Source organism: Prionailurus viverrinus, chromosome D3 (genome assembly GCF_022837055.1).
Source record: "Prionailurus viverrinus isolate Anna chromosome D3, UM_Priviv_1.0, whole genome shotgun sequence".
NCBI lineage: Eukaryota > Metazoa > Chordata > Mammalia > Carnivora > Felidae > Prionailurus > Prionailurus viverrinus.
The window spans coordinates 57430173-57452398 of NC_062572.1; the positions used below are offsets into that span (position 1 = coordinate 57430173).

The 22226-nt window shown below is 38.2% G+C and overlaps 1 protein-coding gene across 14 annotated transcripts in view; it reads left to right on the forward strand.

The window, feature by feature from the left end:
• Positions 1-22226, forward strand: part of DTNA (dystrobrevin alpha) — a 367519-nt gene that overhangs the window by 189859 nt on the left and 155434 nt on the right. The window contains exon 1 of one of the 14 annotated variants that reach the window (XM_047828277.1): positions 7473-7596. The exons of the other annotated variants lie outside the window; for them this stretch is intronic. The gene's annotated coding sequence lies outside the window, so the exon portion shown is untranslated. Of the gene's footprint in view, positions 1-7472; positions 7597-22226 lie in introns of those variants that run through there. 14 annotated transcript variants of the gene reach the window in all.

Consider the following 22226-nt stretch of genomic DNA (forward strand, 5'->3'; position numbering starts at 1 on the left):
TGGTGTCACGTACCAGAACCTCGGAGATGTTAGGTGATCTCTACTGATGGAGTGTTTACCACCACAGACACCCAGGAGGGTCCAAAGCGCCCAATATCTTTATAGTGTGGGTCGATTTATATAAGGCGTGCTTAGCTATCAAATGAAACTTTATCATTCATTCTGATCATGAAATTCATGTAGGTATATACAATGACATTTCAGACACTGCTTTGTCAACTTGTCTTCAGTTATTCAGACAACTTTCTCAATTGTGTATTTCTTCAGTATTCTTTTATAAAAAAAAAAAAAACTATTTATTTTGAGAGAGAGCCCGTGAGCAGGGGAGGGGCAGAAAGAGAGGGAGAGAGACAGAGTCCCAAGCAGCCTCCATGCTGTCAGCTCAGAGCCGAATATGGGGCTTGATCTCAGGAACCGTGAGATGACCACGTGAGCAGAAATCAAGAGTCAAGACACTTAACGGACCGAGCCGCTCAGGCGCTCCTCGTCAGTATTCTTTTTCTCTTACCCCCTGGATAATTGTGCTATATGTTCTCTTTAACCACATATACTTTTATCTTTCCCCCTAAATCACCTTGTATCCTTTTCCAACCGGTTAATCTGTTTTTCCTTAATAATTTCTTCTCCTATAGTCTTGCCTTTAATTATTCTCCTAACTTGCTTCATGTTATAATACCCTTTATTTTCATCAAAGTTGGCATCGATAATGAACTTTGATTGAGTGCCCACAAGATGCATGGCATGGCATTTGCTTCCCAGTCTCTCCATCTCATTACCTACGATTTATACACACATACGACTGTAGAGACAGCTACTACCCACCCCCCCCCCCGCACCCCTCACCTTGCCACCAACTAATTACTTATCCTTTCTGAGGAGCACATAACAAAGGAAGGGAGAAACTCAGTAACTTATCACTCCTATATCTAATCTTGGTCACTGAATATGCTCTTAGGTACATCAGGCATCCGTCCGTGGAGCTTTTAGCATGTATACCACGCAGATGTAGCCCTAGTACCCAAGCACAAAGCAAAAGCATCTGGGAAAATACACCTAATATCCCAACAGCAACCGCTTTCCAAGCTTGGGGCACACTGAATGGATGATTTCCCCCCCTAAATGTTCTGCCTAAACGGACCTAATTAAATTATCTATCTACTCTCAAGTCAATTAATTATATTTTTTTCATATATTGTATCTACGGCTATATTTTCTTTATCCATATTCTTATCTCCCCTTCTAGGCTGTAGGCTATTTATATTTCTCCCGCCTACATCTATACAATATGGGCTTTTAGAAGACACTTAATTAAAATTTATTGAATTAGAATAAGTCATCTTATTTTAGAATAAGTCAGGCGGAAGAGACCAAGAAGTAATAATCTTGTGTAACTGTGTATTCAGATTAAGAAAATGAATTCTTTCAAGAGTGACTTCTCGGGAATATGCCTGTTTCTTTGACTTCATGAGTAGACCTGATTTTCAGAAATGTCCTCCTCTTTTCCCTCCAACTGAGAAAGAATATATTCTGTCAAACGAAGACGTCATCGTGGCTCTGCAAACACGCCTGGCTTTACAGGATATGGGATTGTCACAGAGGGTGACCAGACAAGTACTTAGTCCCCCGCTCCTACAAGTTCCCTGACAGTCTGCCACTCAAACCCCACAGATTTTCTGGTTTCCCAACCGGATACAAGGACAGAAAAGAACTCGGAGTCTATCAAAGACCTCTGCCTGATTTTATATCAACTCAAACTCAGAGCATCCTGACCTCACAACTCTCTTGGAACCTTTTTCCATTTTGTTCTCCTCAGGACAGATTTTGACCTGAGAGAATATTTGCTTCTTCTCAGTATCCACTCTGTTTTGCTGTCAGTGGAAGGGGGCTGTTGAGATGCTGCCACGCTGATTGCCTCTGACCAAACAACAACAACAACGGCAACAACAACAAAACTGTGTTACCTGCCTCCAAGTAACTCCTGGTCCTGCCTTGGACCCTGGAGCACATTTGTGGAGTTTCACAGAGGATGCCAAACTGGAACTGGGAAGGGGCCCCTCAGACATGAATTTAGAGTCAGCAGGGTGATATTACAAACAGCAAAGTTAGGGCACCTGGGTGGCTCAGTCGGTTGAGCCTCCAACTTCAGCTTAGGTCATGATCTTGTGGTTCATGAGTTCGAGCTCGCATTGAGCTCTGGGCTGACAGTGCAGAGTCTGGAGCCTGCTTTGGATTCTGTGTCTCCCCCCCCCCCGCCCCTCTCTGCCCCTCCCCTGCTCGTGCTCTCTGTTTGTCAAAAATATATAATAAATAAACATTTTTTTAATCTTAAAAGAAAAGCACAGTGAACACATGGCAGGACTTTGAGACCGTTATTTCACCTGTTTCCTCATCAATAAAGTCAGTATTACACTGAATTATAGGTATGAGTCCTCTAATTCTAACATTCTATGCTTAGATTTTCTAATTTAAACTCAGTAATTCCCACTCCCACACAGGAATCTGTTCTAAGGAAATAACCCAAGGTATAATCAAAAACTTACATACAAAGATGTATCACTTATAAAAAGAGACCGGGAAAAGACTAAATATTTATTTCCCAATGAGGGATGGCTAAGTGAATTCTGACACATCCAAATAGTAGAATTTTATGCAACTATTAAAAAATATTTTCAAATAATGTATAATAGCACAGTATGTTTATTTTACATGTCTTTCTTTAGGTGAAAGGAAGCTATAGTCAAAATCATCCAAGATTGTTAGTATATAAAAATTAAGAAATACATCAAAATGTCAATATCAGTTACCTCGGATAAATAAATTATATGTGCTTTTGATGTTATTTCATAAATCTATATTCCTCAACTTCTCTACATTGGACTTGTAATATTACCTTTCAGTGAGAAAATGGGCACGTCATGTCAGGTTTTATTACTTATTATTATTTTATTCTTAGGTTTAAAAACCAAGTATGTTTTTCACTAAGGAAGAATCCAGATATATTCTTGAATTTTGAAAAGATTAAAAATACAAAAACAGAAATTTGGGAATAAATTTCCATATGTGAATAGGGCAAAATGATTCAGGGTTCACAATTAGTTATCTGTGGGATCTGTATCCATCAATTTCACAGTGCTATTTAAAACCAGATACTTGGGGCGCCTGGGTGGCGCAGTCGGTTAAGCGTCCGACTTCAGCCACGTCACGATCTCGCGGTCCGTGAGTTCGAGCCCCGCGTCGGGCTCTGGGCTGATGGCTCAGAGCCTGGAGCCTGTTTCCGATTCTGTGTCTCCCTCTCTCTCTGCCCCTCGCCCGTTCATGCTCTGTCTCTCTCTGTCCCAAAAATAAAATAAAAAAAAAATAAATTAAAAAAAATAATAAAACCAGATACTTATTTATAGCACCGTTAATACAATTCAAAAGAGGAGTGCATGTTTTGAAAACATCTTCAGGGTAAAATAGAATATCTTGATACTGAGTTATATAAACTGAGATGCCTTGCCATAGCCTTGTTCTTTCATAAGAAATTTTCATGAGTAGAATAGATACTAATCCGATTAATACTTTTTAGGTCAGCTGCTCAAAGCAGCTGGAGAAACTATGTGCCTGCAAAAATTGTTCAATAGATCGCAATCTTTTTTGTTGTTGCTGTGAACGAGTTTTCTTATTTGATTTAAACCAGCGCCCTAACAATAAAGCTCTTTGTGGTAGTCTAAACTAAATAACAATTTGAAAATGTGACCTGAAAAAATGGACTTTGCAGGGGTTCAAATTGTTTTGTCTTGTTTTGATTTCATTGACATTAGCAGCCAGTTGTTTTTTGGGTTTTTTTTGGGGGGGGGGGTTCTTTTCTTTTTTTTTTTTTTTGGTAGCCATCCTGTTGAATTCAAGCATGTGACCTCTGAGCCCATGTTGCTACCTCGAGTTTGTGGGAAATTAAGTGCCCTCATGTCTGAAGAGACAGCAGTGAGGCAAACAACCCTGTAAGCTCTCTCCCAGGCCTGTGCATCCAAGGCTTGGCTCATCTTTCTTATAATTCTGAAGCATTATGTCTCGAAACCGTTTCCCCCGGGTGTTAAGATTCTTCATATGAAATTAGGTGGGTCATCCCAGCACATTATGTTACAAATTGTGTTCACACTGAACAAGAGGTTAATCTTAACATTGGCAAAAGGGGATTTCAAACTTTGTGAAACCAAATATATTGGCATCATATTTCCTGAATGCTTAAGAGAGAGAATCAAACAAGTTGCTTGACATCTGACAAAGGATGTGTGCTCATCATAGTTAGTCCCTAGGAGGGGTCTACATTGACTAGATAAATGATACGCTCTTCAATTGACAAAATGAAGAATGGTGGGATGCATAAGCAATCTGTAGGAGGGGAAAAGACACAAGGTAAAGACTCACCAAGAAATGAGTACAAGCAGTGAACGCGTTTCTATTGAGCCAGCCCCGCATGAGAATAATTATGAATTATTCAGATTGCGGTTCTATGAGTCTTTCCTTCATCAGCTGCCCTGACAAGGATTAAGGGGCTCTGACTTTCCAGTGGATATGCTTCTTGCCTTTTCGTCTATTCTGCCTCACTTCCACGCTTTGTAGGACTGTGTCATGACGAGTCACCACCCTGAAGGATTTTTCAGAGTTGCAGCAGTGCTGGAGCTGTTTTAATAATCTCTGCTGATTTGCTGTAGGTCTTGCTTTTAATGATAGAGAAATCTTGTGATGTGCAGCATGCATTTTATTCTTTATAGCAACTTCCTGCCATGAAAGTTTTTTCTCTGCCACAGGTTTTGTTTTTCTTGTTGTCGTTTTCTTTCTTTTTTTTTTAACCCCTGGTGGCTTCTTTGCACTAGAAGACTTCAAAGGGATTTTAATGCTACTTTTCCTATGCAATTGGCTTTGGTGCCTGGCAATTTCCTGAGTTAGATGACTGTGGAGAAAAGCAACTAAAAGTCTGTAGTGGCGAGCAGTTTACAGCCCTTGTTACTGATCAAGGTGACCTTTTAAAGGCTGTTAAGCTAACATTGGTATGTTGTTAAAAACGTGGTCTCTATATATAATTTCTATTCTGAGGCTCTTTCTGATGACAATTCTTTTTAAAAAGTTTTAGGGGCGCCTGGGTGGCTCAGTCGGTTAAGTGTCCGACTTCGGCTCAGGTCATGATCTCACGGTCTGTGAGTTCGAGCCCCGTGTTGGACTCTGTGCTGACAGCTCAGAGCCTGGAGCCTGCCTCGGATTCTGTGTCTCCCTCTCTCTCTCTGCCCCTCCCCTGCTCATGCTCTGTCTCTCTCTGTCTCAAAAATAAATAAAAACACTAAAAAAATAAATAAATAAAATTTAAAAAAATTAAAAAGTTTTAAAAAGTTTTTTTTTTTTTAATCAACTACCAACTTTAACACTCTTTCCACAGTTACTTCACATTGGGAATATGTAAAACCTTTTGGCTGGTCATCATCTCCTCTAGATAGTTTGTAAGTGGGAGCAGGCAGTCCTGGCTAGTTACCTGAAATGGTCTCTGTATTATGCTGTGTCACTACTCATATTATAAAGCGTATCATTGAAAATGTGTATCTGGTTGAAAATGACAGTTTTATCATCAAGGGAAAGTCAGGTGTGAATGAGCTTTCTTGTCCCTTTTGTTCAAAACTCATAAACATTTTTGCTAAATAACTCTAGCGATAATGTATTGAGCACTTAACTGTGTTTCAAGCTCAGTGCTTGGTAATTTCCTTGGACCATCTCATTTAATCCTTTTTCATAACTTTTGAAAGTAGAAATTTTACATAAGAGTAACCAAGGTTTAGAGAGGTTAAATAATCTATCCAAGATCACAAAGCCAGTCTGGGTAAGAACCGATTTTAAAACCACATCTGAGTAACTCGGTGGTTGCTACTCTTGCCTCCCTCCCTGTGCAGCGTGGGATAGTAAGGAAAAGCCTGAGCACCCCCCCCCCCCACCCCTCAGGGGCTTAACCACAGCAGAGAATGCTGTGAGCACAGTCCTGGAGGAGTTGAGGTTTCCTCCACTGTGCTGACATAAAGCATTCATTCCCTGCTTTATTCATTCAAGAAATAGCCACCGAGCCCGACATTATGCCAAACCCTTTGCTGGTTCCATGGTATGAAAAGATAAATAGGGCAACATTCCCCTTCTTAGGAGAGTCCATGTCTAAAGAGAGAGAATAGATATGTAAACAAATTATTATGGAATTTGAGCTAAATCTGGAAAGTAAGCAAAGCTGTGGAAGCAGGGGATTGGCCATGCATGACCCGAGGGACAGAATAGCTGCTCGCCTGATGGTGGAGAGAGCACCAGCTGTGAAGGATGTCCATGGTGGGAGGGAGGGACCACAGCTGTGGCCAGGTGAAGCCTGTCACCCAGGCCTCCCATCAGGCGTCCTTAAAGCACATTCGAATAAACTGAAGGTGGTTCCTTAAATATTAATTGCATAGCCATGGGCTTGGGGGTCCCAGGATTCTTCCGAGTTGCAACTGTCCCAACTCCAAACTTCTCTTAATATGGAACCCCCAAGTATGCTTTGGTTGATTCTATCAGGCTGCGTCACCACAGATCCAAATCTGTGATCACTTAAAATAGGAGGGGCGCCTGGGTGGCTCAGTATGGTAAGCATCCAACTTTTTATTTTGGCTCAGGTCATGATCTCACAGTTCGTGGGCTCAAGCCCCCCCCCCCCCGCCCCCCATCGGGCTCTGCACTGACAGTTGCTTGGGATTCTCTCACTCTCCTCTCTCTGCCCCTCCCCCACTTGTGTTGTCTCTGTCTCTCTCAAAATAAATAAATAAACTTAAATAAATAAATAAAACAGAACTGGGACTTAATCTGTTTAAATAATGGCTAACCACAGGGTTTGATGAAAAGAAGTTGAAGAATTTTGCCTCCCACCTCTGAACTGTGATTAGAAGTTTGCTCTAGGAAAATCCTTTGAGACTAGCCCTTCCTATACTGATACAGTGTTTTCAACATCCGTGTTTATTGAATTACTTAACTTTTATATCTATATTTAAAGGAGCTATGAGACTTTTGCTCCTTTTTTTTTTTTGAGTTAGTAACTGGCGTTTAAAAATACTTGGTTGGAAGAAGTAGTAGATAATGATCAGTATTTTGAGGGATTAGTGGCAACTTAAAAAATGCATATAGTTATTTCATTTGTTTCAGGGCTGTGGGGGCCCTTTTATTCTTATACCTCTGCTATTCGTTTCTTTTTTTTTTTTCCCTTGCTCACGAGGTTGAGTCAGCAACAGAAACATATTCAAATTAGACTTGTCATACAGAAAAAAAAAATCTGACTTTGTCAGGGTGGGTGGAGGGGAAAAAGGCAACTTTTTGTCAGTCTTTTGTATTTCAGCAGCTGGATTCATTGCTACCATGGTAACGGACCACATGATGAGGTGTATTAGATTGCTGTGCGTTGAGCACAAGGGGAAGAATGAACACAGCGTTTTATTGAAGTTAAAGGTTGCTTTGGAGTTTCTTCTGTGGAAATGTGTAAGGTCAAACACTATAGCTTTCAGCATATGTAGTACCTTAGAGGAAGAATTAGGGGCATGTTGGTGTCTTTAACTGCAAAACCAGGTAAGGTACAACTCAATCTATGAAACTGAACTCTTCTTCTGTTGCAGGAGCAGGACTTGCTGGGTGGAATTTCACTGTCGCCCCCACCCCCAGCCCTCCGTGGGCACAGGACAAATTTCTCCCTTCCCCTGCTCCCAGTTCCCTCGCCCCCACCCCCGTTTTCACCCTTTATTAATTTGAAAGTCTAAAACACTGTGACTTTTTTCTGGCACTTTGGTAGTATGTGTGTGAGGCTGTGTGTTCAAGTAGAAGTAAGAAAACTGGAAAGAAGTAATAAGAATGCAATAATCCCTGTCTTCAGGTCAATGTAAAACAGGGCAAAATGTTTCCTTGTTTTGAACTTTAAAAATGGTCCGCTTTTCCTAGAGGACACCTTGTTCGTGGTATCAGTCCTAAGCTGCTTGTCTCTTATACTAAATTAACAGTGGGGCAAAATTCTCCCGCGTGTTACATAGTGTATTTGTTGTATTTGGGCATTTATTCCTCATCCTATTCCTGCCAGCCCCATCTAACATGAGTAGTTCGGTTTTATCTACAATTTTTACAACATATTTTATTTCCGTTTCGTATTATGTTCTTTCAGGCATTGTGGTCTATACGCTTCAGTGGATTTGAAAATAGAAGTAGATACAATACGGGTTAGTATAAAAGGAACTCTTGCTTAGAGGCTGGAGAGAGCCGAATGTAAACAATGCGGTGCGTGGGGAACCTTCCATTCTCAGAGCACAGAAGCCTCTCCCTGCGTTGTTTACACATCGCCCTAGCAGCTTGTTTCAAAAGAGGTGCCTTTGATATGCGCAGAGCAAGTTAGAGAAAATTTCTTTGCTAATAACTTCTGTTGCTTCCTTCGTCGCGGTTTCTATTGATGTCTGTTGTTGGTCTTTCTCATCAGATGTTAGGATTGACTTTAATTTTTTAGTCAAGGGCTAACTTAGCCAACTTCTCTCGGCTTGGGAGAAACTTGTCCCGGCAGCGTTAGAGACAAAGCCGAACTAAAACAGGAGCAGAGCCCCGCTGTTACTCAAGCGGATTCACTCTCCACCTGGAGTGTTTTCATACACGAAAGTCTTTCAAAAAATACTTTCCTAGCTAAAGTCGATTATTTGCCACTAATTGGCACTGACTTGGATAAAAGCCAAGAAATGATCCCAAGTTTGGTCATATACCTCTCTTTCTTCAAAAAGGGAAACAGCTTTTGTTATATCCATTTATGCTCTGTGATTTTCATTGCTATTTCCTTAGTCTCTCTAATTTTCATACATCTGGGTCATCTTCTAACTTTGAGCAAGGAGTTATAATCATTTTTTCAAAATATTTTTTTTGCCATAACTTCAAATAAAGGGCACTGTTTCCATGATAGCAAATATCAAAAGTATTGTAACAACACTGAACAGGTGTAAAATGCCCATGCGTGTATCTGAAATCATTCTTTCCTTTTACCCTTTGTTGTTTTGAACATGGAACAAGCTATGAGCATCAACTCTGGAACATAAAATATGCTCACAAGCATAAGTTGTTATTAGCTAAGAACAGGAAGTTCCCAAGAAGCAGTGAAAGATGGTACCTGGGAAGATATTTTAAAGTGTGAAATTCTCAATATTGACAATACCTGAGGTAGAAAGTGGTCTGTTTTTATTAAAGGAAAAATAAGGAAGGGAAGGAGGCCAAAGGAAGGGAGGGAGAGTCAGAGACAGGAGAGGACACAAGAAAGAGAGATGAAAGGTAAAGATAAAAGTGTAAATGATCTCTTAACCAAGCTTTCTTCTTTCCCAGCAGTACTGTAACGGGTTAAATATCTATATATAAAGAAGAGAGATGGAGTAGTGTGGATGAAGTGAAATTACTGAAAAGTGCGAGCATTCCACTATTCCATGTTCGAAGTACTTGATCAGGCTTCAGTCCATTCTGTAATCGGAATGAAAACAAATTCCTCTTGTTTCAGTTCCTATAGTTTCTATAGTCTCAGTCTTTGGGCTAAGATATCAGCCAGCTTAGCCATTAGAGCTAGATGTATATAAAAAACAATATATATCCAAATTTCTATGATTTTTATACACCTGACACCAGGCCATATGTACGTGTCCATTTCTCAGGTCATCATACCTGAGATGTCTATAAGATGGAAGCTCCTATTCAATTTTATTTTTTATAATAACTGTATGTATTTAAGGTAGACAACATGATTTGATTCACACATTTCACTATGATAGTGAAATAATTACTGCAGTCAAGCTAATTAACATATGTTTCCTCACATACTTGCTACTTTTTGGTGTGCGGTAAGAGTGCATGGAATTTGCAAACTTCCAGTATGCAATATACAGTATTATTACCTATGGTCATTATGCTGTACATTAGATCTCTAGACTTGTTCTTCCTACGTAACTGCAACTTCGTACACGCTGACCAACATCTCATTTCCCCCACCTCCCCATCTGATGTGAGTGAGAACATGCAGTATTTTTCTTTCTGTGTCTGGCTTACTTCACTTAGTAGAGTGTCTTCTAGGTTCATTCATGTTGATGCAAATGGCAGGATCTTCTTTGTAAATATTCCATTGTATGTATATATCACAAAGTCTTTATCCATTCATACGTTGATGGACACTTAGGTCATTTTGTATCTTGGGTATTCTGAATAATGCTGTGGTGAACATGGGAGCACAGATATCTCTTCCATGTACTGATTTAATTTCCTTTGTGGATATACTCAGAAAAGAGATTGTTGGGTCTCTGGTAGTTCTATTTTTAGTTTTTTGAGAAACCTGTTGTCCATAATGGCTATATGGAAGTTTCTTTTCTAGTTGTTTTGATATTTACATTCTTAAGGTACAAAATGATTTTTGATGTGCCTGTTTTAAATTAGAAATGTTGCCAAACTGTTTTAATCGAATCATATTTTTGTCAACCTTTCTTTAAATCAGGCTTTATTTTTCATTTTGAATGATCGGCAGTGTTTCTTAACATTTTAGCTTTAATTTCTAGAGCTCCCTAGCCTCTCAAATAGCTAATTATCTGCGTTTACCTCTATTAAGGAGATAAATGTTCAACAGAGCCATGATGAAGAAGAATCATATTGACTCTTATAGCTTTTTCAATAAAATTAATGATAACTGTTGAACCCCAAGACAAAATTTCTAAAGATTGATGACTCTATCAGCTAGATATTCCATTTTTAGGAATTGTTATTTTTAAACCTATGACTTCATTAAAGTGGGTTTTATTATTGACAACTATGTAATTTTTTTGTATGAAAAGAATTGGACTTTTTAAAAATATTCTTAAATGTTTCAAATGAAAGAAAAGTAATGGCACCGTGATCATGATCATGATGATGACAATGGCAATAATGATTAATTCGGAGAATAAGATAGACTTTATTAGAAAGCTCTAAGCTCTGTATGTAGTAAAAGGCCAATGTTTTTAAAAAGAAAGTAGAAATTTCTAATGGGTGATATGATTTTCAGATATTTACTTTCAAATTTAATTAATTCCATTAATAACATTTAGAACTCACTAACAACAGGTGTTTCTGTTATGTTATCAGAACTTATTATAAAGGATGTTGACTTTGTTCAATAAGCATTGGAAACTTTCATTAATAATGATTAAGCTTATCAATAATTGTGCAATATGTAGTCCAATATCTGATAGGAAAAAAGTAAACTCATTGCTAGGAATGAACAATTTGTTACATTTTTAATATACAAAAAGAAACAATCAACTGGTTCCACTTTCATGATAACATTAGCCTGATCCATTTTAGAGTGATATTATAAGAATTTCCCTCTACCAGGTATGTATATTATGAAATATTCACTATTGACACCATTTCAATTTTTTAATCATCTTTTTAAATTTAAATTATTTTTTAAATAAATAACAATATTTTATGTCTCAAACCTATTAATTTGTGTTTGTTTGGGGAATATTATACCCAGAAATATCACTTGCCTCTACCTACACTCACATGAAAGAAAATACCATATGGATTGACAATTCCAATATATAATGTGGCTCCACCAAAGTAGTAGAAGAAAATACAAAACTTGAGATAGAAAGGTATGCTTTCAATGGCAGAAACCACAAAGTAATGGTTATATGAAGTTATTACACACCTGCATAGCTTCCACTATTATCAAGATGACTCCCTAGAATTGTCCATTTTTTTTACCAAGGATGAACCTAAACTGATACATCATAATCACCCAAAGATCAGAGTTTACCTTATGATTCCCTCTTGGCATTGTCCATTCTATGGGTTTGGACAGATGTATAATGATATCTGTCCATTATTATAATATTACACAGGGTGTTTTCACTGTCCTAAAAATCCTCCGTGCTCTGCCCTTTTATCTCTCCCTTCTCCTCCACCCTCTTTCCTGGAAATCACTGATTTTTTTATTGTCTCTCTGGCTTTGCCTTTTCCACAATATCATATAGTTGGAATAATACGCTATATAGCCTTCTCACGTTGGCTTCTTCTACTTAGTAATATGCATTTAAGGTTCCCTCATGTCTTTTCGTATCTTGATAGCTCATTTCTCTTTAGCCCTGAATAATACTACATTGTCTGGATGTATCACAGTTTATTTATTCGCTCACCTACTGAAGGATATCTCGGTTGTTTCCAAGTTTGAGCAGTTATGAATAAAGCTGCTGTAAACATCCATGTGCAGGGTTTTGTGTAGACCTAAGTTTTCAACTCCTTTAGGAAATAACATGGAGTAGGATGACTGGATCATATGGTAAGAGTATGTTCAGTTTTGTAAGAAACTTCCACACTGTCTTCCTAAGTAGTGGTATCATTTTGAATTCCCACCAATAATGAATGCGAGTTCCTGTTAGTCCACATCTCATTAGCATTTGGTGTTGTTGCTGTTCTGGATTTTGAGCAGAGTTGCCTAATAGTATCTCGTTGTTTTAATTTGCCTTTCCTTAATAACATATGATGTGGACGTCTTTTCATATGCCTGTTTGCCATCTGTATATCTTATTTAGTAAGGTATTTGTTTAGGTCATTGGTCTGTATTTTAATTGTTTTTTTTTTATTGTTGAGTTTAAGAGTTCTTTGTATATTTTGATAACAGTCCTTTATCAGATGTGTCTTTTGCAAATACATAATCTCAGTCTGTGGCTTGTCTTCTCATTCTCTTGATATTGTCTTTCACAGAGCAAAAATCTTTAATTTTAATGAAGCCCAGCTTATCAATTATTTCTTTCATGGATTGTGCCTTTGGTGTTGTATTCACTAACTATTTTTAAATACCTACAAATTAAACAAATATCATTTTAATCCTTAGCAAATATGTTTAAAAGAGAGATGCAGGGGGAGGAGAGGGAAATAATACCCGATGTTAAGGAAAGTGTGGAAAATGGGAACTCACATCCATTGTTTTTCAGAGTATAAATTGATATTTTTGGAGCAGGGTAGGGTCAACATAGCAATGCATAGTAAAGGCTTTAAAAATTATATACCCTTGGACCCAACAATTCTACTATAAGGAAAATATCCTAACAAAATAAATAGTCAAACATATACAGATATAGATGATATGGATATAGATATAGATATAGATATAGATATAGATATAGATATAGATAGATATAGACACAGGGTTTTTCATTGTCGTGGTGTTTATGTATAAACAAGAGCAGCCATTCTGAAGGAAAAGAATCTGAGAAATGTAACAAACACACCAGCTTATATTTCTGCTCTGATAGCTGTAAAGTTGTAATAGGTCACAGACATGGCTATATGTTTATCTAACTGTTCCACTTCTCTACTCTTTAGATAGAACATGATTAGGCAGCATCATATAGAGAAAAGGGTCTTCGCTAAAGATTCAGAATGCCAGGGTGCTGCAATGGACTAACTGAATTAATATAAATATAGGAACATAAAGCATCATTAAAATCCTAATGTTAGAGAGTAGAAAATAAAAACCTGTGGATCTCTTTATCCATTTAGTGCATTTGTCTTCACAACTGGTGTTGCAAACAAAAAGCCCCCATATCAAGTGGAAGAGGGAGGGTTCATTTTTATAATTTCACTGAAAGAATGTGCCAAATGATAAAATATGGAATGCTTTGACTTTGGTAGAAAAACGGTAAATATTTTGGATAGGATATACTTCCCAAGTATTATTGTTTGAAATTTACTCAAAATAAATTTCTTCTCATATAAGGATGGGCAGAGGATAATTGGTCTTGACGGTAAACTCACCTTTAGGTGTAGTGAAGAGGGCAGAGATCTAGAGCAGTGTTGTTTAGTAGAACCTTCCATGGTGCTAAACATTCTATGTCTGTGCTGTCCAATGTGGTAACTACTAACCACCTATAGCTGTTGAGCTCTCAAAATATGACTTGTGTGACTGAGGAACTGTATTTCTAATTTTATTTAATGCCAAGTAATTTAAGTTTAAATGGCCATCTATGACTAGCACTTTCTTATTGAACACTGTGGCTCTAGAATTAAGCACAACAAATCGGGTCGTTTATTGAATGTGGGCATTCATTTCAAGCATTTCTGATGAATAAGGGTGATATAGGATAAGAAGGTGAATATTCTTACTGAAATTTCCCTTTCATTCAAGGAAATACTTAACAGGGAGATTGTTTGATTCTATGACTGTAAGTCCAATATTGTTCAGAGAAATCTTGGTCCCAAATATTCTTTTGCCTTGCTCACTAGAGACTATGAGAAAGGATAACAGTGAACAGCCAGATGAAGAGATACACAGGGTGAGTTCCAAAAGAGTGCTGAGCGCAGGCATTTCTGTCCCAGTGGAGTTGGGGTGCACCACCTGTCCTGTCACAATGGATGTGTTCACCAACACATCCAAACCCCATACTTTTGGTATTTCTGGAGGTTTCATCAGTTTGGGACAATCCATCATTAATCACTCCCCCTAGAGAACGGGGATGGAGTTGAAAGTTCCAAGCTTCAAGTCATGGCTTGATCTTTCTAGTGACTGGCCCCCATCCCAAAGCTATGCAGTTGCCCACTGATAGTCATCTCATGAGAACAAAGACACTCACTCCTATCATTTAGAAAATCCCAAAGTGTTTAGGAGCTCTGTGTCAGGAGCCAGGGACAAGACCAAATATTAGAACAAAACATGGTCCTAATGTTCTTATCACTTAGGAAATGACAAGGGTGTTAGAGCTCTATGCCAGGACTCAGGGGCAGAGACCAATATATATTTTCTATTATTTCACAATCAGACACTGTACTCGACATTGAAAACAGAGTGACAGTCCAGAGTCCCTAGATTCAAAGTTTCCTTGAAATATGATTAGGAATCATAAGACACAGACCAGATGTTACAGAGGAGGGGTGAGAAAAATGTTTTGTGCAGAAGGAAGCATTGGGATAAACTTTAAAAATAGTGAGCATTAAATGGGAGATTGGGGAAAGGAAGATCTATAGAGAGGGAACAGTTGGAAAAAATCAGGGAAAGGTGAGAATCAGAAATTTCTGAAAACATAAGCGAGTCATGAAGACGTAACAAGAATAGAACTCAGAAGGTGTTCAGGACCAGATCGCCATCACCACTACCATCACCACCATCATCATCACCACCACCATCATCACGTATTTGTCTCCACCACTGTCACCACCACCATCACCACCACCATCGTTACACCATCTTCACCACCATCATCATCATCACCACTGCCAGCACCATCATCATTATCACATCGTCACCACCGCTGTCACCGCCACCATCATCACCATCATATCGTCTGTCACCACCACCATGACCACCACCACCAACTGGGGGGAAGCCATACCGGATGGACAGAAATAAGTGAAGAAGTTAATGGTACAGCTCAGAGCAAGGATGAGGGAAGGAGGTTGTAAGCTCAGGGCATGAAAGCAGAAGTTGAAAAAGAGTCGATTTGAGACGTGTTTTGTCGGTTGTCTGTCTTACAGTAAGTCAGGGAGAGAACATCTGGCTTATTTTTTAAGCCTCCTTGAAAATTGTCAATTACTGCATGCATCACTGCAGCAAGATTATTGTGGCCAAGGAAACAGAGCATATCCAAGATAATGCAAGTTTTCCTAACAAGACCAACTTTCGTAAATCGTCCTGTTGGAAGCAAGTGCCACTTACTATCATCTATGTTCTTGAAGCATGTGGCACATCACAGTATTATTTGGATATGTGGTAGAACTGAGGTTATAAAGAAATGTAACTTTATATTTATAAATTTTTCCCTTTTGTTAAAACCTTAAAGTGCTTTGATATGGACATATACTGATGTCTTTTTTCTTTCTAACACACACGGAATTTTAAAGTCTATACTAAGAACTCATTGAGAAAGGTCAGAACACAGTTCCCTTTATCATTGTAGGAGTAGTCTCGTAAATGAACTTCTGATTTGGGTATATTATTATTCTCCTGCCTTTGCCCATTGAGGTGGCTTCTTTTTTTCCTCTTCACGGTATATCCTGGTTCATTCACAGATTGGAAGATAATAGAAGATGTTACTTCCGGCATCAGGGCCTCTACTGTTTTCCAAGAAGTTATTTTCAATTTCTTCCAAACTTGTATGGTCACTGTGGTTGGAGAGGAATATTGGGAAATGTGGCGGGGGGGGGGGGGGGGGGAGAAGTGGAGGAGATGGAATGTTGTCTTGACAACAAAGAGCAGGAAGGAGGAGAGGGGTATTGCCCAAGGGGATCCACAGTAATCTATCAGGAGGACAAACCAAATAGGGTGAGGAGGGAATAGCAATGTTCTGGCCATATAGTTCTTTCCAGTATGTGGGACGGCAGTGGAAAACCCAAACATACAGGAGGACGTACAGAGCACATCAAATGAGAGTTCTGTACATTTTCAGATAAAAAAGCAGAACACTTTCTGAGTGCCAGGTACAGTTCTAAACGTGCTTAGTTTACTCATTTGTTTTTAAGTTGAGGAACCCTCATTTAGAGAACAACACCTAGAACACAGAAATCATTGAATACATGTAGTTATTATCCCCGTTAATCATCACAACAACCCCATGAGCCTTTTATCATAGATCATCTTTAGTTTATGCATAAAGAAACCAAGGCTAGAGAGGTTAAGTAATCTCCCCAAGGGCTTACAGTTAATAAGAGAGAGAGAGAGACAGAGAGAGAGAGAGAGCGCTCTAGTTAATGGACTCAACCATTATGCCATCTTGCCTGCTTTTGATCTATGTAAAGTCTATTATATGTAAGGGGATGATACTTACAAAGTGCTTTCAGAGTATCTGACAGTAAATTCTTAAAGATGTTAGCAATTATTATTGTGTAATAAGATTTAGAAGATGTTCTGATATTTATGTCATTCTACATAACACTGCTCAAAAATAGTAAGATTTTTAGGGCAGCTTTGGCTTTTTTCTCACGTAGGTGTGAGTACAGCTTTGTTTATGAGCATGCCCATTATAAAGTGGAGGAAGCTTCTTTCCACCCACACATTATCAGTCAGTTGCACTGGCACAGTTGACGTTTTCACCTCAAAAAAATGTGCCTTATAGAACTGTTCCATATACACATCTACACAACTCTGACCTTTTGACAGAGAATGACTACTGTGACCTGTATGGTACTGATGTGAACAAGTGAGATTCGCTTCCGTGCTTGGTATTTGAAGAACATGTCAATTTGCTCATTGCAGTCTGACATTTGCATAACCTAAGGGAGTTCGTGAGAGGCTGGCAGCCAGGAAAAGGAATCAGGCCAGAGGATGGAAAGGCATAGTCATAAAGGACTGGATTGGTAATAGAGTCTTCAAGGTCATGCGGGTGATTCCAGGCAGAACCCAGCTAGACCCTCGTACACAGTCAGACACAAACTTGGATTCTGATCTCTTTTGCCTATAATATGGGTTAGTTGGGGGTAGGTGGCTTGTCATCCTCTGTACAGAAGTGATTTCATGGAAAATGAGGTGGCTTGCAATCTAACTGAACAGACGCAGAATTAAAGATACTTAGTATTACAGATGCAGACAGTGAAAGAGCCCCTCTGAGGCTGGACTTCTGGACAGAATGGCACTGCTGTGGGTTGTGCGTGAGAAATGAGAAAAGGAGGGTTGAGGACACCATGGCTCAGGCTGGCAGAAATGTGAGGACTGTGGAAGGAGTCAGGGGACGGCAAAAGAGAGCAAGGCAAAGCCTCAGGACGGGTGACCGGCGGTTGCCTTGTCTTCTGGTTCGGTCACTTCTATCGCTCCCATTGTCTTTATCTGACGTCAGTGGTTTGGCTGATGGTGTCACTGGGAAAGTGTGCCAGGCACTACTCCAGTAAGAGGATGAGGAAGGAGACCAGCTGTCCTCCCTCCACTCTGCTACTTAGGGAAGGGCAGGCTGGGGGAATGAGGTGGGAAAATCTATCTTTAGATATTTATCCTCTGCTATGCAACCCTCATCTCAGATGGCTACTTGCCCATGAGCTTAAATGGCCATAGTTTCTTTGAACTATTAGGGAGTATGATGATCATGTTATGATTCATGGGGTCTCCAGAGTAATCTCTGCAAATGTTATGTGTCATTTATTATCTGGAGAAGTAACAAGCTTTTATTAACCATAATAGCTAACATGTGTATTGTGGTTTGCTGTTTGCAAAGTATTTAGGTTGCATTATATTTGAACCTCCTAATATTCCTACAAGGGAGATGACATCATTATCTGCTTTTTAAAGATGAATGGATGAATTTCTTGGAGGCACTGAGCCAGCAAAGCATGGATTTTAATGTGCTGATTTACTAAGACATGCTGCTTCCCTCGAAGTCCCTCTCACCTTTAAAAGTAAAAATCTCCTTAGTGATAGCAATTTGCCTTTAGAAGACTTCTGTTACAAATAAAGAGCTCTTGCATTTATTCAGATTTATTCAGATTGAATCCTCTTTTTTCTTCATACTTCAAGGCAGTTTATGTACACAGTAGGTATTTAATAAGTGTCACCTGCCTGGTTATTGTCCCTTTGTAGTAATCACTGTGATTCGCATACACCTGATGAAAAAATAATTTTGCAGTAAAGGGAATAGTCAGAGATTGTAATTACAAATGTGGGAAACTAATGTGAATAAAAATGAGAAACAATTCTTTTTAGTTTAAGAAAAAGGTGTCACATCCAACATCTAAACAAGTGGATTTAAAATAATTCAAATGGCCGAAAACAAAAGGCAACAAGGCAGATGCTTTATGCCTATGTAAAGCCAATAAAAGGAAATTATTCTGAGCCTCCAAACAACTCTCTCCCATCTTCATGCAACAACCAAACAATATTCAGTTTAATTCTACCGATAGGATTTATCGGAACAATGTCCCGTTCCATTCCTAGGTATGCATTTTGCTCTCGTATTATCCAATCTTCTTTACAACTGTCTTCTTACCCAACACTGCTCATGAGTTTAGCTGTCTTTCTTGTCTCCCAGAGATATCAAAAATACTCTTCCCTCTGGCTAGTTCCTTGTGAGCATCGGGGTTGAAGTCTCAGCAGGAGAAACAAAGCCAGTGGCAAGGCTTGCCAGCAACAAGTGTTTCCAATTTGGCTTTGCTGAAGTTCCTTTACTTCAGCTAGTGCTGCTGTCGTTGAGGCTTCCTTCTGATCACACTTTGCCTTAAAATGTAAAAAAGTTGTTCTGCATTGCAACGTTTATTACCTTTGGTGTTTAACATTGTATCAAAATAATCCTTTGGGTTTAAATGTTCTCTTCTGACAGTAATGCTAAGATCTGAGACTCCTGTTTAGGATTAGGGTTGGGCAAGAAGAGAATTAAGATGAAGGGCAGCTTTGCTTACTAGCTATTAAATATATTATAAAGCTGTAATTATAATTAAGTTGAACTATAACTAAAGAGAGTGTTGATACAGAGAAAACCCTGGGGTATAAACAAATACTAGCATATGTATTAGTATATGCTAAACAAGTCAGTGCGTATCAATAGGGAAGATTATTACTATTATTATTATTATACAATAAGTTTTATGGGAAAGGAAAAGGTCTTCATTTGTACTACAAAATAAATTCCAGCTAGATTAGATTTAAATACTTATAATAAATCAGACTTTAAGTATTAGGGGAAAAAAATAGAAGAAATTTTAAAACAGCTTTATTGAGATATAAGTGACAGCATACCATTATTTACAGTGTACAAATTAATATGTTTTGATCTTTAAACCATCTCTAGAATCCAGATAGCATTTCTGTCATCCCCAAAAGTTTTCTCACCGCCCGTGGTTATGCCGCTCTCTTACCCCTTCTCCATATCCCCAAGCAACCACAGACCCACTTTTGCTCACCATAAATCAGTCTGCATTTTCTAGGGTTTTGTATATGGCATCATATGGTGCATACTCATTTTATCTAGTTTCTTTCACTCAGCATGGTTATTTTCAGATTCAACCATGTCATTGCATGAATCAATAATATGCTCATTTTTATTGCTGTTTGTTTATTGTTTATCCATTAATCTGTTGATAGACATTGAGATTTTTTTCCAGTTTTTGACTATTACAAATAAAGCCACTGTGAACATTCATGTTAAAATATTTAAATATATGTATATTTTTTCTTTCCTTTTGAGTAAATATCTGGAGGATTTTTGAGTGATCTGCAAAAGGAAAGGGTCTTATAAGTATAAAAATGGAGGTTCATAGTGGGAAAAAGTTTTATTTGACATTAACATTTTTAATTTCTTGACATCAAAAAATGTCATTAACAAAATTCTAGGTGAATGATAGTCAAGGAAAATATATAAGGAAGAGCTAACAGTGGTAAGAACTTGCTATAGACAGGGCATCAAAAACTGTCTGTTTGCCATATCAGTTACTCAACACAACAGTTGTAAAAAGGAGACACTGTTATCCCAGTTTAAGGCACCCTACATCTTAACCAATGTTCTGTGCTGTGTCCTTGTGTAGACAGGGCACATGTTACATACAGATGGTATACTTGTCAGAGAAGTCCAGCGTCGTAGTGCTGAAAAGTGTATGTGAAAAAGAAATAATTCATGAAATGCACCTCTCGTCCACATAGGTGAGATAATAGGTCAATAGCCTTAATATAAAGAACTTTTGCAAGCCACAGAGGAAAATGCTAAGAGTCACGATGAGAAAGGGGCATAAATATGTAGCTCACAACCAAGTGAAGGTAAAAAGGCATGAAAAAAATATTAAACTTCACTTTTATTTATTTTTTTTAATTTTTTTTTTCAACGTTTCATTTATTTTTGGGACAGAGAGAGACAGAGCATGAACGGGGGAGGGGCAGAGAGAGAGAGAGACACACACACAGAATCAGAAGCAGGCTCCAGGCTCTGAGCCATCAGCCCAGAGACTGACGCGGGGCTCGAACTCACGGACCGCGAGATCGTGACCTGGCTGAAGTCGGACGCTTAACTGACTGCGCCACCCAGGCGCCCCTAAACTTCACTTTTAATCAAAGAAATAAAACCTTGCTGTAACACCTTTCAAAGTAGCAAATATTTTTAGATATTTTGTTGTTGAGTTGTTTTGCTCTGATAGTGGCAGCATGTCATGCTAGTGAGTTTGGAAGCCATTCTCACACTTTATTGGTGGAAATGTAAATTAATACAATAATTCTGGAAAGCAGTTTGACAGATATCAGTATGTATTGATGACTTTGAAAATAACTACACCCTTTAATAACAATTTCCTTTTTGAAATCACCTGGAGAAATAATGTGAGATGGATACAAATATTTATGTACAGGCATCTTTCTTTTTAGCATTATTTATAGCAGTGAAAAAATTGGATATATCTTGTAACAGAAAAATGAACAGTGAAGGTCATTCTATAGCTAAGAAATCCTATGTGGCCACCAAAGGGGTGTTTATCAAGCTATTTCATAAATTATCAGTAGGAATGGAACTTACTACAAATTTTCTGGTGAGCAGTTTGATAATATTTTTAATTGACTTAAAATGCTGATGAGCATTGACTTAGTAATTCTGCTTTTAGGGCTATCTAAAATGGAAATACTTTTACACAAAAATTTGCAGGCATGGAATGAATCACAGTGTTATTTAAAATAATCATTTTTTAAACAACTAAATCCCAGCAAGGGATAAATTAAATAATTTAATAAATTTAGTAGATTATTTAATGGATTAAATTATGGTACATTCGTATGATGAAAACCATCTAAAATGTCTTATAATAAAGTGTTTAGTGAGAGATACTATACTTTATGATAAAATATCATCTGTCATCGAATCCTGATATTGAAATTGAAAAGTAGAGAAAAATAGAAGAAAACAAAATGCTAGTAATGATTAATGTATGGTAATACATTAATTTTTCTATCTTTACTTTCCTGTGTTTTCTAAGCTTTCGTCAGTGAATATGTACTACTTTCGCAATGCTGTGATATAAATTCGATTATAGAGGCAGAATTTGAGATTAAATGCTCAATGTGAACGTGCGGAAAAGAGGCAAGAAGGGTATCAACCAAAACATTAATAGCAGGGTTTTGATTTTTCTTTTCTATAATCTTTGAAATTTTTCTAAATAGTAAGGACTCAGGGCAAAAACGGTTTTGAGAAAGAAAGGGAAAAAACAAGGCCCTTTCGTTAATTTGAGAAAAACGAATGCACGAGGACAGAAGGGAATTAGAATAAGCTCTTCCT